The sequence below is a fragment of the Haliotis rubra genome, unplaced genomic scaffold, assembly GCF_003918875.1.
Source record: "Haliotis rubra isolate DU_JTF1 unplaced genomic scaffold, ASM391887v1 Scf1225, whole genome shotgun sequence".
NCBI lineage: Eukaryota > Metazoa > Mollusca > Gastropoda > Lepetellida > Haliotidae > Haliotis > Haliotis rubra.
In genome coordinates this window covers 90399-103925 of record NW_025765143.1, presented here as the reverse complement: position 1 = coordinate 103925, position 13527 = coordinate 90399, and the positions used below count along the sequence as shown (strand labels likewise).

At 38.0% G+C, this 13527-nt stretch overlaps 1 protein-coding gene across 1 annotated transcript in view; it reads left to right on the top strand.

Annotated features, from left to right (window-relative positions):
• LOC124265993 (multiple epidermal growth factor-like domains protein 10) overlaps positions 1 to 13527 on the top strand; it is a 109547-nt gene that overhangs the window by 82256 nt on the left and 13764 nt on the right. The window lies entirely within an intron of this gene.

The window sequence follows — 13527 nt, the reverse complement described above, 5'->3', positions numbered from 1 at the left end:
AAAGACAAAACTTAATTTCGAATCAAATAACGGTGAGGATTATAATGAAGTGTTTTCAGTACATGAGCTACATACTGCTCTTGAGCAAGCTCGTGACACTGCAGCGGGTGATGATAACATACATTACTAGCTATTGAAACACTTGCCTGAACCATGTCTGATGACGCTTTTAGATATATTTGATAAAATATGGACGTCCGGAAATGTTCCTCCCTCGTGGCGTAATGCCATTGTAGTCCCGGTACCAAAACCTGGCAAGGATCATACTGATCCGTCAAATTACAATTACAAACTAGCTGTGTCTGTAAAACCATGGAACGTATGGTGAATAATAGATTAACTTGGTATCTTGAAACCAATAACCTTATAACAAATATTCAATGTGGTTTCAGGAAGAATCGTAGTACCATTGATCATTTGGTACGCCCTGAATCCTTTGTTAAGAATGCTATAGTAAATAAACAACATGCTGTATCAATTTTCTTTGATCTTGAGAACGCTTATGACACGACCTGGGAGCATGGCATTTTGAAGGATTTACATGACTTTGGTTGAGAAGCAGTTTGCCTCTTTTTATATCACAGTTTTTAAAAGACAGGCAATTTCAAGTCCGTGTGGGTTCAACCCTGTCTGACCATTATTATCAGGATCAGGGTGTCCCACAAGGTAGTATGTTGTCTGTAACATTGTTTAGAGTGAGATTAACAGTTTATCCAAGGTTTTAAACGATTCAATCGATGGATCACTTGTTGTGGATGATTTTAACATTTCTTGTCGCGGTAAGAATATGCATACTATTGCACGGCAACTACAGTTGTGTTTAAAAAAAATCAATGAATGGTGTCTTGAAACGGCTTTAAATTTTCTAAATCAAAAACTAATTGTCTACACTTTTGTAGAAAATATAGGCCGCATAAGGACCCAGAATTATCTTTAAATGGCACTCCCATCAAAGTTGTAAAGGAGGCCAAATTCTTGGGTCTAATTTTTGATTCTCATTTAACCTTCTTGCCACACATTCAATCACTTAAAGCTAAATGCCTGAAGGCACTAGATTTGTTAAAGGTTGTTTCAAATTCTAAGTGGGAAGGGGATCAAACTACACTCCTTCACTTATACAGATCATTGGTTCGATCTAAACTTAATTATGGCTCCATCGTATATGGTGGAGCCTGCAAAAGCAGCTTACAACTACTTGATTCTGTCCACCACCAAGGCCTAAGACTTTGTCTTGGGTCCTTTAGAACCTCTCCTATTGATAGTCTCTATGTTGAAGCAGATGAGCCTTCTCTTACACAACGCCCTATAAAATTATCTTTACAATACATTACTAAACTATATTCTAGCGGGTATAACCCTGCATTTGACTGTGTTTTTAATCCCCTCTATGAGGATTTATACAACAAAAACCTTCTCTTGTTCCGCCCCTTGGGCACAGAATTAAACCCTTCATTTCTGCTGCCGGCATTGAGCTGGAAAATATAGCTCCTTCCTTTCTTCTTTCTTCTCCTCCTTGGCAACTGGTCAGGCCTGAAGTTGACCTAACTCTGACAAAGTTTAAGAAATCTGAAACTAATGAATTACATTATAAACAAGAATATAATCAATTAAAAAATAAATATTTTCATACAAATCCTTATTTACAGATGGGTCCAAAGATGTTTGTGCAGTTGCATGTGCCATTGTCGTTGGGTTCCAAACAATGTCTTCTCGACTACCAAATAACAGCTCTATTTTTACTGCAGAAGCTAATGCCATATTAACAGCTCTTTCATATATTAATAAACACCGTAAATATAAACAATACATCATCTTTTCCGATTCTCTTTCGTGTCTTCAGGGCCTGCCCATGGGCGAACAGTGGCCCATGGGCGAGAATGTTTAATTTCGCTCAGAATTCATGTTTTGGAGGTTATAAATGAATGAGTGTATGTTTATAAACATCATGACACAAATTTCAACTCATTTTGACTTAATTCGACTAACTTAGAGCGATATTAAAAAATCTCGCCCATGGGCGAAAAATATGTTGGCCCATGGGCGAGAACGTTTACTTTTACTCAAAATATATGCTTTTCCATGTTTTGGAGGTTGTAAATGTATGAGTGTATGTTTACGAGTATCATGAAACAAAATTCTACTCATATTGACTTTATTCGACTAATATAGGGCGATATTAAAACATTTCGCCCATGAACGAAAAATATGTTGGCCCATGGGAGAGAATGTTTAATTTTGCTCAGATTTCATGTTTTGGAGGTTGTAAATGAATGAGTGTATGTTTATAAGCATCATGACACAAATTTCAACTCATTTTGACTTAATTCGACTAACTTAGGGCGATATTAAAAAAAATTGGCCCATGGGCGAGAATATTGGCTTTTACTCAAAATACATGTTTTTCCATGTTTTTGAGGTTGTAAATGAGTGAGTGTATGTTTATAAGCATCATGACACAAATTTCAATTCATTTTGACTTAATTCGGCTAATTTAGAGCGATATTAAAAAATCTGCATTATTTACAGTTACATGGATGAGCTAATAGCCCATTGCCGGGAGACCCACATTCACACGATCACTCAACCATACCTATTGCCGGTTGAGCCAAACCATTTTCAATTCTTGTTTTCTTAAAAGTGGCTTTCCCGGGCTAAAACTATCAGCACACCCTAATCCGACCATCTGTCATTAATTACCTGTCATGAGCTAGCAGTTGTATTGAAAACTTTCGCCTTTTGTTTCATTACTTAATTGTTTCACTGATAGGTATGTAGTCACTCCAAATTCACCATATGTGCGTGAATGTCCTCTCCGACGTCCGCGCCCCCCTCTCAACCTCGCAATGCCGATCCACTTTCTGCTCACTATCATGCCATCTATAACTTCACCGCTCTCTGCAACCACCTGTCTTCTCAGAGGTCCGCGCGCCTCTCTATTCCATCATCATTTCACACCAATTCTACCTCCCAACAACTACTGTCTCCTCCGAGGTTTGCGCGCCTCCAGCCACCACCGACCCACCCCCCGCACCCCGCCTTTCAAGCACCAACCATAACAAACTCCACGGTCATGGCTGCCCATAGCCCCTCAATTACTACACTCGCTCAGCCTGCCTTGCCCCCCCTCAATGCTCCGATACCACCCCCTTCACCCCACCCACCCTAGAAGGACTTACATGTTCCTTCGTACGTTGGCGATTGGGCACAAATTTAGCCATCACTTAAACACAAGTATCCTACTATTATAGACCTGGTATATATAAATTTACTTCAAATGTTTTGAGACTTACGTACCCTCTCAAGAAGACAAAACTGTGAAACCCGTGAAGGTCCGGGTAAGAATTGGCCTTCAGTAACCCATGCTTATCGTAAGAGGCGACTAACGGGATCGGGTGGTCAGGCTCGCTGACTTGGTTGACACATGTCATCGGTTCCCAATTGCGCCGAACCCATGAAGATCCGGGTAAGAATTGATCTTCAGTAACCCATGGTTGTCGTAAGAGGCGACTAACGGGATCGGGTGGTCAGGTTCGCTGGCTTGGTTGACACATGTCATCGGTTCCCAATTGCGCTGATCGATGTTCATGCTGTTGATCACTGGATTGTCTGGTCCAGGCTCGATTATTTAGAGACCGCTGCCATATAGTTGGAATATTGCTGAGTGTGGCGTAAAACTAAACTCACTCATCCAACTGCTCAGATCGATGTGCATGCTGTTGATCACTTGATCGTCTGGTCCAGGCTCGATTATTTACAGACCGCCGCCATATAGCTGGAATATTGCTGAGTGCAGCCTTAAACTAAACTCACTCGCTCACTCACTCCAAACTGTGAAAATTAGGAACACCTCTAGCTACCAACCCACATGGGCACAATGTGTTAAGCCCATTTCTGGTGTCCCCCGTCGTGATATTGCTGGAATATTGCTAAAAGCGGCGTAAAACTAAACTCAGTCAGTCAGTCTAGCTACCAACAATGTCAACAAGAACAAAATACATCTTCAAGACTAAACGAATTGATAAATTGTTCTAGACCAATATCTGTACACAAATAATGAAATGTAACTGCAAGTTCAAGGTTCATAAGCACGTACAATGCACATTTTATATACCCTACCTCATGTAATAATGTCTATCTCTGATTGATTCACGTGACCTTGAACAAGTGGTGGACGGAAAAAAGTCATGGAAAAAAAGTCATTGGAAAAAAAGTCATTGAAAAAAAGTCATGGAAAAAAGTCATAAAAAAATAACTCTTATCAAACATCATGTTCTCCAGTTATTTACTTTGTTTATACTATTTCACTTTCAAGTTAATTATTCCTTTAGTGTGACGCTGTAAGCAATTGGATCTTATCAAAACAGGAGAAATGAACAGATTATTATTTGTTTAGTTCTTAACGGATTAAAAGTCACAAGTCACATGATTGTTTGTTTAACTAGGTTTGAGCTTCACGATATCACACCGATTAATGAACTCATGGGATTATCAGTTAATGCTTTTACTCAAATGGCTTCATTCTAGCAGCTAATATAAGACTCGCTGGCCGTCAGACTGTGATTCAAACTCTTCACGGCATTGGCTGGAACATTCGGTTAAATAAAATGTGCTAGGACAACTGACTGATGTAGTGCTGTTGCAGATGAAAGTGTTATGATGATTGTGCATTTTCTGATGTCATGTATTTTACTTGAATGATTACATTAATTTTATAAGTTAGGTTTAAATGTGGTAGTGCTGTTGATGATAATATTGTTATGACTTGTTAAATAAATACATTATCAATACTGACCTTTTTGAGTTTATGACTTTTTTCCTATGACTTTTATTCCTACCCAAATCTATGACTTTTCTCCATGACTTTTTTTCTATGACTTTTTTATACAACCGAACAAATTACAATGTATGCCGGGTGCACGGTTGTGCACTGCTTGGGTGGTGTTGTACAAATTATCAGGCTGAATAAATCATTTATATCACGCCCCATGGAAAAAGCTATGGTGTCCTATAATTGCCATCGCGCGGCGCGTAAAAAAAGAACAACTTCGTGGGCGACGTGGCCCACAACGTCGCATAAAAAAGATGACGTCTTGCGCGACGTCGCTTTGTAAAATATATTTTGGCTACAATAATAACGGGCGACGTCTGACTATATGGAGTGGTTATCGGCCTCTGAACGTGGCTGACCAAGGTTACGTCTAAAAGAAGAATCGTTAAACGAAACAGGATTTAAAACGCAAAAATGCTTCAGTCACTCCCGATAAACATTTCTGTCGACCCGAAAATGTTTTTACACCTATATCCAATCAAATACCACCCTAGAAGGCCACTGTTCACTGTTTGTAAGGCATACCCATCTGCAAATGGAACGATCTCTTCCCCACACTCTGAACACAATCACCGCCACTATTGTTCGGTCCGGCATACCTCGGGCCGTCAAAAGCAGCTTAAACCTCACATATGTATCTTGAATTGCGTTTTAATTCACAGATTAGTATTACATCTACCTATATATCACTTTTCCAGTCCTTTTCTCTCTCTCCATTTTCACCCGTGAAGGTCCGGATAAGAAAGTGCCTTAAGTAACCCATGCTTGTCGTAAGAGGCGACTAACGGGATCGGGTGGTCAGTCTCGCTGACTTGGTTGACATATGTCATCGGTTCCGAAATGCGCAGATCGATGTTCATGCTGTTGATCACTGGATTGTCTGGTTCAGACTCGATTATTTACAGACCGCCGCCATATAGCTGGAATATTGCTGAGTGCGGCGTAAAACTAAACTCACTCACTCACTCTCCATTCTCAACATAGCCTCAATCAAAAGTGTTAAGTCTCTGTTGGCCCCACTTGGCCCGGGCTGTCAAAAGCAACTTAAACCTCACACATGTATCTTGAAGTCTCACAGATGAATCCTAGATTCTGTTTACATCCAATGAATATAGTTATATCTATCTAAATACCACTTTGCCACCAATTTTTTTTTGTAACATCACAATGTGGCATTTAGGTAGATATAATACTGATCTATGGATTTAAACACATTTTAAGATACATGTGTTAGGTTTAAGTCGCTTTTGACAGCCCGGGCCAAGTCAGGCCCAACAGACTAAACACTTTTGATTAAGGCTATTTTGATGGTGGGCAGACAAGGGCTTCACTTTAACGGACCAGTGACCTTTACATGTGGCATTTTGTAACATTTCAATGTGATATGTAGGTAGTTATAGTACTAATATATGGATTTAAGCACAATTAAAGATACACCTTTGAGGTGTTATAATCAGGAGCTTTTGACGACACGAGCCAAACCGGACCGAACGCTTGTGACACAGTGTGTTTGTTGACAATATATAGAAAAAAAGGCTTCACTTCGAGCAACGTGTTTGCTTAAAATACTACGCTTTGCAACTCTATAAAGAAGTATTTAGGTAGATATAATACCATTTTGCGTTTCATGTGTACTAGCAAATTTAAGCATATGCATACGCGCTGGCTATCGGATTTGGGCTGGTGTTGTTTACGGTTTTAGAATACAATGAAAACACATAAGAATTTTTGTGTGTGTAAATGTATACTTTCTTTGATCCTGTATAACATATTACAAAAGTTGTGATTTAATCTATTTCTTTTAACATATATAATCATGTCATAACTTCCCATATAAAATGGGGAGCAAATTATTTCGAAGCCATTGAAAATGTCCATGCATCCTATTTTAAAAGATTTCTTACATTAGGTAGATTTGCTTCCAATAAGGCCATACTTGGCGAAACATGACGCTATAACATGCATATTGAGAGTCAAATGAGAGTTATTAGATACTGGATTAAACTTATAAGAATGCCTGATTATCGGTACCCCCATCAAAGCTATCAAATATTTGTTATCACTGGATAAATGTGGAAAGTATTCATGGGCTTCAGATGTGAGAAATATGTTATTTTCAAGCGAGTTTTCTTATGTTTGGTTTAAGCAAGATGTTGGTGATATAAAAATGTTTTGTCAACATTAAAACAACGAATGAAAGATATATATATTCAGAATTGGTACGCATCCGTCAATTCATCCAGTTTTCTTAGTCATTATCCACAATGTAAATCGATGTTCGGCACTGCAAAATATATCGGTGTTCTTAATGATAAGTCTCTTTTAGGATTTTGTTTTGTTAATTTAGAATCTCTCTACATGCCTTAAAAATACAACGTTTAAGAAAAGATAATAATACATTGGAAGATTTATCAGGTTCTTATTGTTCTTCTGGTAAAACTGAAGACGAACGTCACTTATTATTTGTCTGTAAGACTTTTTCTGCCTGCCGAAAGAAGTATTTAAAATGCACTAATGATGCCCCACAAACGATATTCAATGTACTTAATTCTAATAATGCTGTTATTATTAAATCTGTTGCCATTTTCATAAAACATTTGATGTCCATCCGTAAATCACATGTAAAACAGTAATTTCATGTCACGTGACCAATAGTTGTAATTGAGTAACTTCAATTGTACTCTGGGCCACTGGGCCGTAACTACTGAATAAAACCTGTGTGACTGTCTGTCTGTTTGCCATTGTCCATGTACTCCATCAATGTCGGGTGGTTATTTGCAAGCCTGAACTTCAGGGTATATAGTCGTTCCTCCAAATCTCTGTACTTCTTTTGGGGGACAGTCTTTGGCCGGCATTGTACTGAAGCATTTTCCCCCTTTCTTCTTGTTCACAATAAACATATAACCATTTACATACATGTATATGTATGTTCCACCACGAGAAGTATGAAGAAACCAATTGTGCATTTTCCATAACTGAATTTGTGGAAATAATGATGAAAACTGTCAGTTCCAACATTCTTATAGCTTGCACGTTTATGTAAGAAATTGAATAACTCACTACTAATGAACTGAGTGAACTAAATTCACTCACTAAACCCGCTGGTTCACATGTCAACCCGCTGCTACAAAAGTCATATTTCGTTTCCTGAGTGGAGACATTTTACATTTTGTAGAAAACCAGTGTATTGATCCCTTAAAACAACACCGTTTTCACAACGTCAAACATCAACTAAATTTAGTAATGTTGAACATAAAATCAGTGATTAGAGATCAATAGCAGTACAACTGCATCACAAAAGGTTATTCCCCGATTTTCCAATATACCCATTTCCAAACACGACGTCGCCATTTTGTCGTAGATCATTCTTGTGCATATCTGCACGACGTCGTGGTCAACGTAGTCTTTTTTATGCGACGTCGCCCACGACGTAGTTCTTTTTTTTACGCGCCACGCGATGGCAATTATAGGACACCATAAAACACCGGTATCTTCCCATAGTCCTTTTTATGCGACGTCGCCCACGATGTAGTTCTTTTTTTTAGGCGCCACGCGATGGCAATAATAGGACACCATAAAAAAACGGTATCTTCCCATAAGATAAACCTCCCAAAAGACAGACCGCTTAAAACAGCACATTTTATGGTTGGTTGCATAAGGCTTAATGAAGCTGTACCCTTGATAATATGCATCCACGGCAGTCAGTGAACCGTGAAGCAGTGGTTCAAATCGACTAGTCAGTACCATGTTAGTGAAATATATGACTGAATTCCATGCTATATTTACATGAAGAGAGATTTAAGATACTTTTGCCTAAGGTTATGTATTTATATGGTTTTATAAAAATCCTTGTATGATGTATATTTTCACGCTCTAGATAACAGTGTCTCATAAGCCTGTTAAGGCTGGATGTATGTAAAACATTATGTGTTTATTTTATATGTATTTTATATCTTGTTTACATACATGGGACACTTTAATTAATAAACTATGTCTATCTGTCTGTCTGTCTTTAAACATTCGATAAGATAACTTCTGTTTACAATTGTGATGCGGTGTATACGGGGATTTTTGCGTCCCGTTTTATCCACCTACCCGAAGGCGTCAGTGACAGTTTGTTACTACTTATGATAGGAATTAATTTGACGTTTTTGTGTATTCTGTTACATTATATATGTAACGGTGAGGTATTAATAAAAGCAATGTTTTGCTTGTTTACCAAACCAGGTTCTCTGAGAATATAAATATGTTTAAACCATATGTTCAAAATTGAAATACAATATGAACATGCACACAATAGCAATATTGAAAGGCACATCTTGTCAAACAAGGTTTTCAAGAGCATATACGCATAAATGAGCACGTCTTGAGAAAGGTCAAAGTTCCTATTCCTATCTCAGTAAACAGGGTTGTTCAATCACACATATATACACACCAATTTTGCATGACAAATAAGTTAATGCACAAAAGAGAATTTAACACCATTTCGACACCTTATAATACAATCAATTCGAGATTTCCTTAGAATGTACGATATATAGTCTTTTTAAAAAAAACACCCTCACGAGCACCTGTACATCTCACACCTAGCCCAGGGTGATCAATGGATTGTATATATGGAAAGCAAAATACACTTGAAAGTCGTGGCTGTTTTACTCCAATACACAAGACCAACGGATGGGACACAAAAACTTTTTCGGGGCAAATTGTCGCAGGCGCTTTGCGGAAATTACGTAACTGAATGCGGAGATACGCTGAAGGTCATCGTTCCGCTCCGTGACCTCGTCTTTGCGAGCTACACTGAAATACTGAACTGAGGTGAAACTCAGAATGATGAAATTGGAAATGAGGAAGAAACCAGCTAAATCAAAATGTGGATGACAACACAATAACTTGAAAATCTCTCATGAATTCGTATGACAATGCATGATACCATTATTGGGCAATGGATTGATCCAAAGTTATGTGCATAAGAATAAATTAAGCGATATAATTAATGGGGCTGTAATGATGCATCAGACTATCGATGAATTGAAATTATTCCGAAAGCAATTAATCGATGGTAGAACTGAAAAACTATCGATGCATCGATAGTATGTGGGACTATCGATAGTTTAGTGATGGTTATTTATTCTTATTAAATATTTGTGTTGTTTCGATTTTTTCAATTGTTTAGGTACAAACTTGCAGCTTCATTGAGTTTATGTTTTAACTGTTTACTCGATCTTGGTTTCAAGTTTCTTGTCAGTTATTCATAGGGGGAGCAGAGGAAGCCCAACAGCCCGTCGTATCCACCTCTGTACCTCTGGGAGTAACTCATTTAGTTACATGGGAAATCTATAATCCTGTTTTGATCAAAGTGAACATTATGAACACAAACTGTGAGAAGCCGAAGTCAATAGACATTAGTATTTCTGCACAAAAAGTAACAAACTAAGAATTAGTGTTAAAATATACCACTAACCACTAATATGAAAACATCTCGATTGTCTATGGGATAGGTCTATTACGTCAGTGGGTAAAACTAGGTTTGTAATCAGTCACGCCTGATTGATCCAAAGTTGTCTGATAATTGGCGTGTCTGACAAATGGGATGTCTAACTTATGAGAGCAAAAGCATGCATGGAATTGGAGACCCCCTTCTTCATCTCGGTTAAATGTGTGTTTAGCAATAATAAATCCTAAATAGAAAAACCCAACTTGCTTATATATACTGGATGTACAGGAGGACTGCAACAGTCACAATGGATTGACATGAGAGTGACGATGAGAGCTATCGGGATAGGTTTGTATGTTGAGGTACAATATCTTCTTATAAGTTTTCATTACTATCAATACATCCCACTAATATATGATAACATACATGATAACAGCACTCCATGTCCAGCTCGTTAAACAACACAATAAAAATACAATTATTTTAATAGACTCATTCAGCCGGCCCCAGCCGTTAAAACACCAAAATAACCAATCTAAACAAATAAATGAAATACTAAAAAGCACCAAGAATCTGCACGCCTCAGGTAAAAAGGTAGAGTGCAAAAGTGGCAGAACCGCCAAAATAGTGCCAATCTTACTCTGCTCAATAAATCAGAATGGTCTAAGTGTTAGCATTGCCATATTGTGTGTGCTTTGCATGTTTATTTATATGGAATTGCTTCATGTTTCTATTTAAATAGGGGTGTGGTGGGGTGGTGGTGGTGGGTTTTGTACTCCCTAAAACCTCAGGCGAAGAATAGCCGTGACGGGCAGACGGGAATTACAAAATAATTGATCGCAAAATATTAAAACGAAACGTGCACACCTGGGTAGGTACACCTCGCAAGTGTGGGGTTGCCAACGATAGAATTTATTCAACAATGAATACTATGGCGACATACCGAGTGTTACGTAGAATAAAAACACAGTTTTGATGCTTTTTTCCCTTTGTGAGAAGGTTTGACAAGGCCATTAGCTCCTGAGTGGTGACGTGTGACGTCCTGGGCAGGAAGTGACAGTGTATTGACTTCTTTCCTTAATTACCCAGTTGGGGCTCGCTAATTAACCTTTATTTGTTCTGAAGCAGCATAGACTATTTATTTTATTTGGAAGTGGTTATTGGCAAATGTCAATAGGATTGACAAGACATATTTCAATACAGTTAAAGCTCTCACAATACTGTTTGTGTTACAAGAATATACAAATTAAAAGTAATATTTCATATTCAACAATTTCTTAATTTTGACTGTCCGGACGTGTATGTTTTGATAGTATCGGTTCGTACACGCATACCATTGACTAGCCACATTTCCAATTGCATTGAGTTATTTCGCATGTTGTACGTTACTAAATTAATAAATAAGCTACTGTACTGGGGCTTATCTTGCTGTGATTTCTGTTCTGTTTCATGAATCAATGTATCATTGAAGCAGTATGTCAGATACAGTTTCCAACACAAGGTAGTACCTTTGTGTTGTTCTGTGAAGCCATATCACATAAAAATTATAGAACGCTGGATCATTCGCAGATTGTCGCGAAGCGGCATTTTTGACATTTTCAGTCATCACTCGATCCTTAACTGGGTCACCAGTGTAATGCCCTTGGTGGTAAAAAACGATGCTTTTTCAGTGCTTCTGCATTCTCAAATCATCTACGATACAATATCACGTCATACTGTAGTTAGATAACTTGTTCCATGGCATTACTTCTAATGTTTTAAGTGCCTAGTGACTACATATGATGCTGATTATGAGTTTAACGTCGGCTTCTGGCTGTAGCCAATAACGCCGACAGGGTAGGTGGGAGCTAAAGTAATAATTAATATGTTTATAATAAGGGATAAACCACCATACCCCCAAAAATGTAAATGATGGGGTGTTAACCTAAGTGAATTTTGAATGGAAACGGCTACAAACATGATAATAAATTAAAAGCCGTGATTAGGAAGGGAAAAGAAAAAATAATTTAGTTTGATGTAATTAGATGAGAAGAGATGAGAAATAGAACTAAACTGATAGATATAAAGTAGGGCTTGTTAGGGTGGGTGTGTGTGAATTGTATAGCATAGGGGGAGCTTGTTGTTTTGGAAACAGGTGTTTATAATTAAATAATGGGTAAAGAAAGATAAAGGGGTTAAACTGGGGTGGGGGTGGTGGTATGGGAACATTGAAGGGGCAAGGCAACCTCCAAAACATGGAAAAAACATGTATTTTGAGTAAAAGTAAATATTCTCGCCCATGGGCCAAAATGTTTTTCGCCCATGGGCAAGATTTTAAATATCGCTCTTAGTTAGTCGAATTAAGTCAAAATGAGTTGAAATTTGTGACATGATGCTTATAAACATACACTCATTCATTTATAACCTCCAAAACATGAATTCTGAGCGAAATTAAACATTCTCGCCAATGGGCCAACATATTTTTCGCCCATGGGCGAGATGTTTTAATATCGTTCTAAATTAGTCGAATTAAGTCCAAATGAGTTGAAATTTGTTTCATGATGCTTATAAACATACACTCACTCATATACAACCTCCAAAACATGAATTCTGATCGAAATTATACATTCTCGCCCATGGGCCACTGTTCGCCCATGGGCGAGCGAGTTTAAATTTAAAGTTTTCGAAAATTATGTTTTCCATTTTTGCATTCTTGGCATATATTCATAACAACTGCATGTTTAATTTGGTCAAATCCCTTGTTTGATAGTGCCGAAAGTGCGGAGAGTTTCTGGACTTTTGTGAGTCCAGAATTAAATTGTGACGTGTTAATTATTAAATGTTAATTGACGTTAAAAATATCCTTCACTGTTTTGACATTGAAAAGTCTATTCCTCGTCATTTGTTGAGTGCTGCCTTGGCAGTAAAATCGGCCATAGTGTAAAATCTTGTTTATATTGTCAGTCATTTGTTTCTGATTTTTTTAGATATGCGGTAAATGTAAGGTCGACTTGTGTTCTAACCAATTGCCAAGGAGGATGAGAAAGAAGACGCGAAGGAGATATATTTTCCAGCTCAATACCGGCAGCAGGAAGGAATGGTTTAATTCTGAAACCAAGAGGCGGAGCAGGAGCAGATTTCTTGTTATATAAATCCTCATAGAGGGGACGAAACAACGGATAGAAGTAAATAAGGGTCAGAAAGAAGGGCACTGCCAGGATAGGGCAAAATCACTAAACTCCTATAAAGCAACACTTTGAGGCTGTGGAAAGCTGTTCTTGAC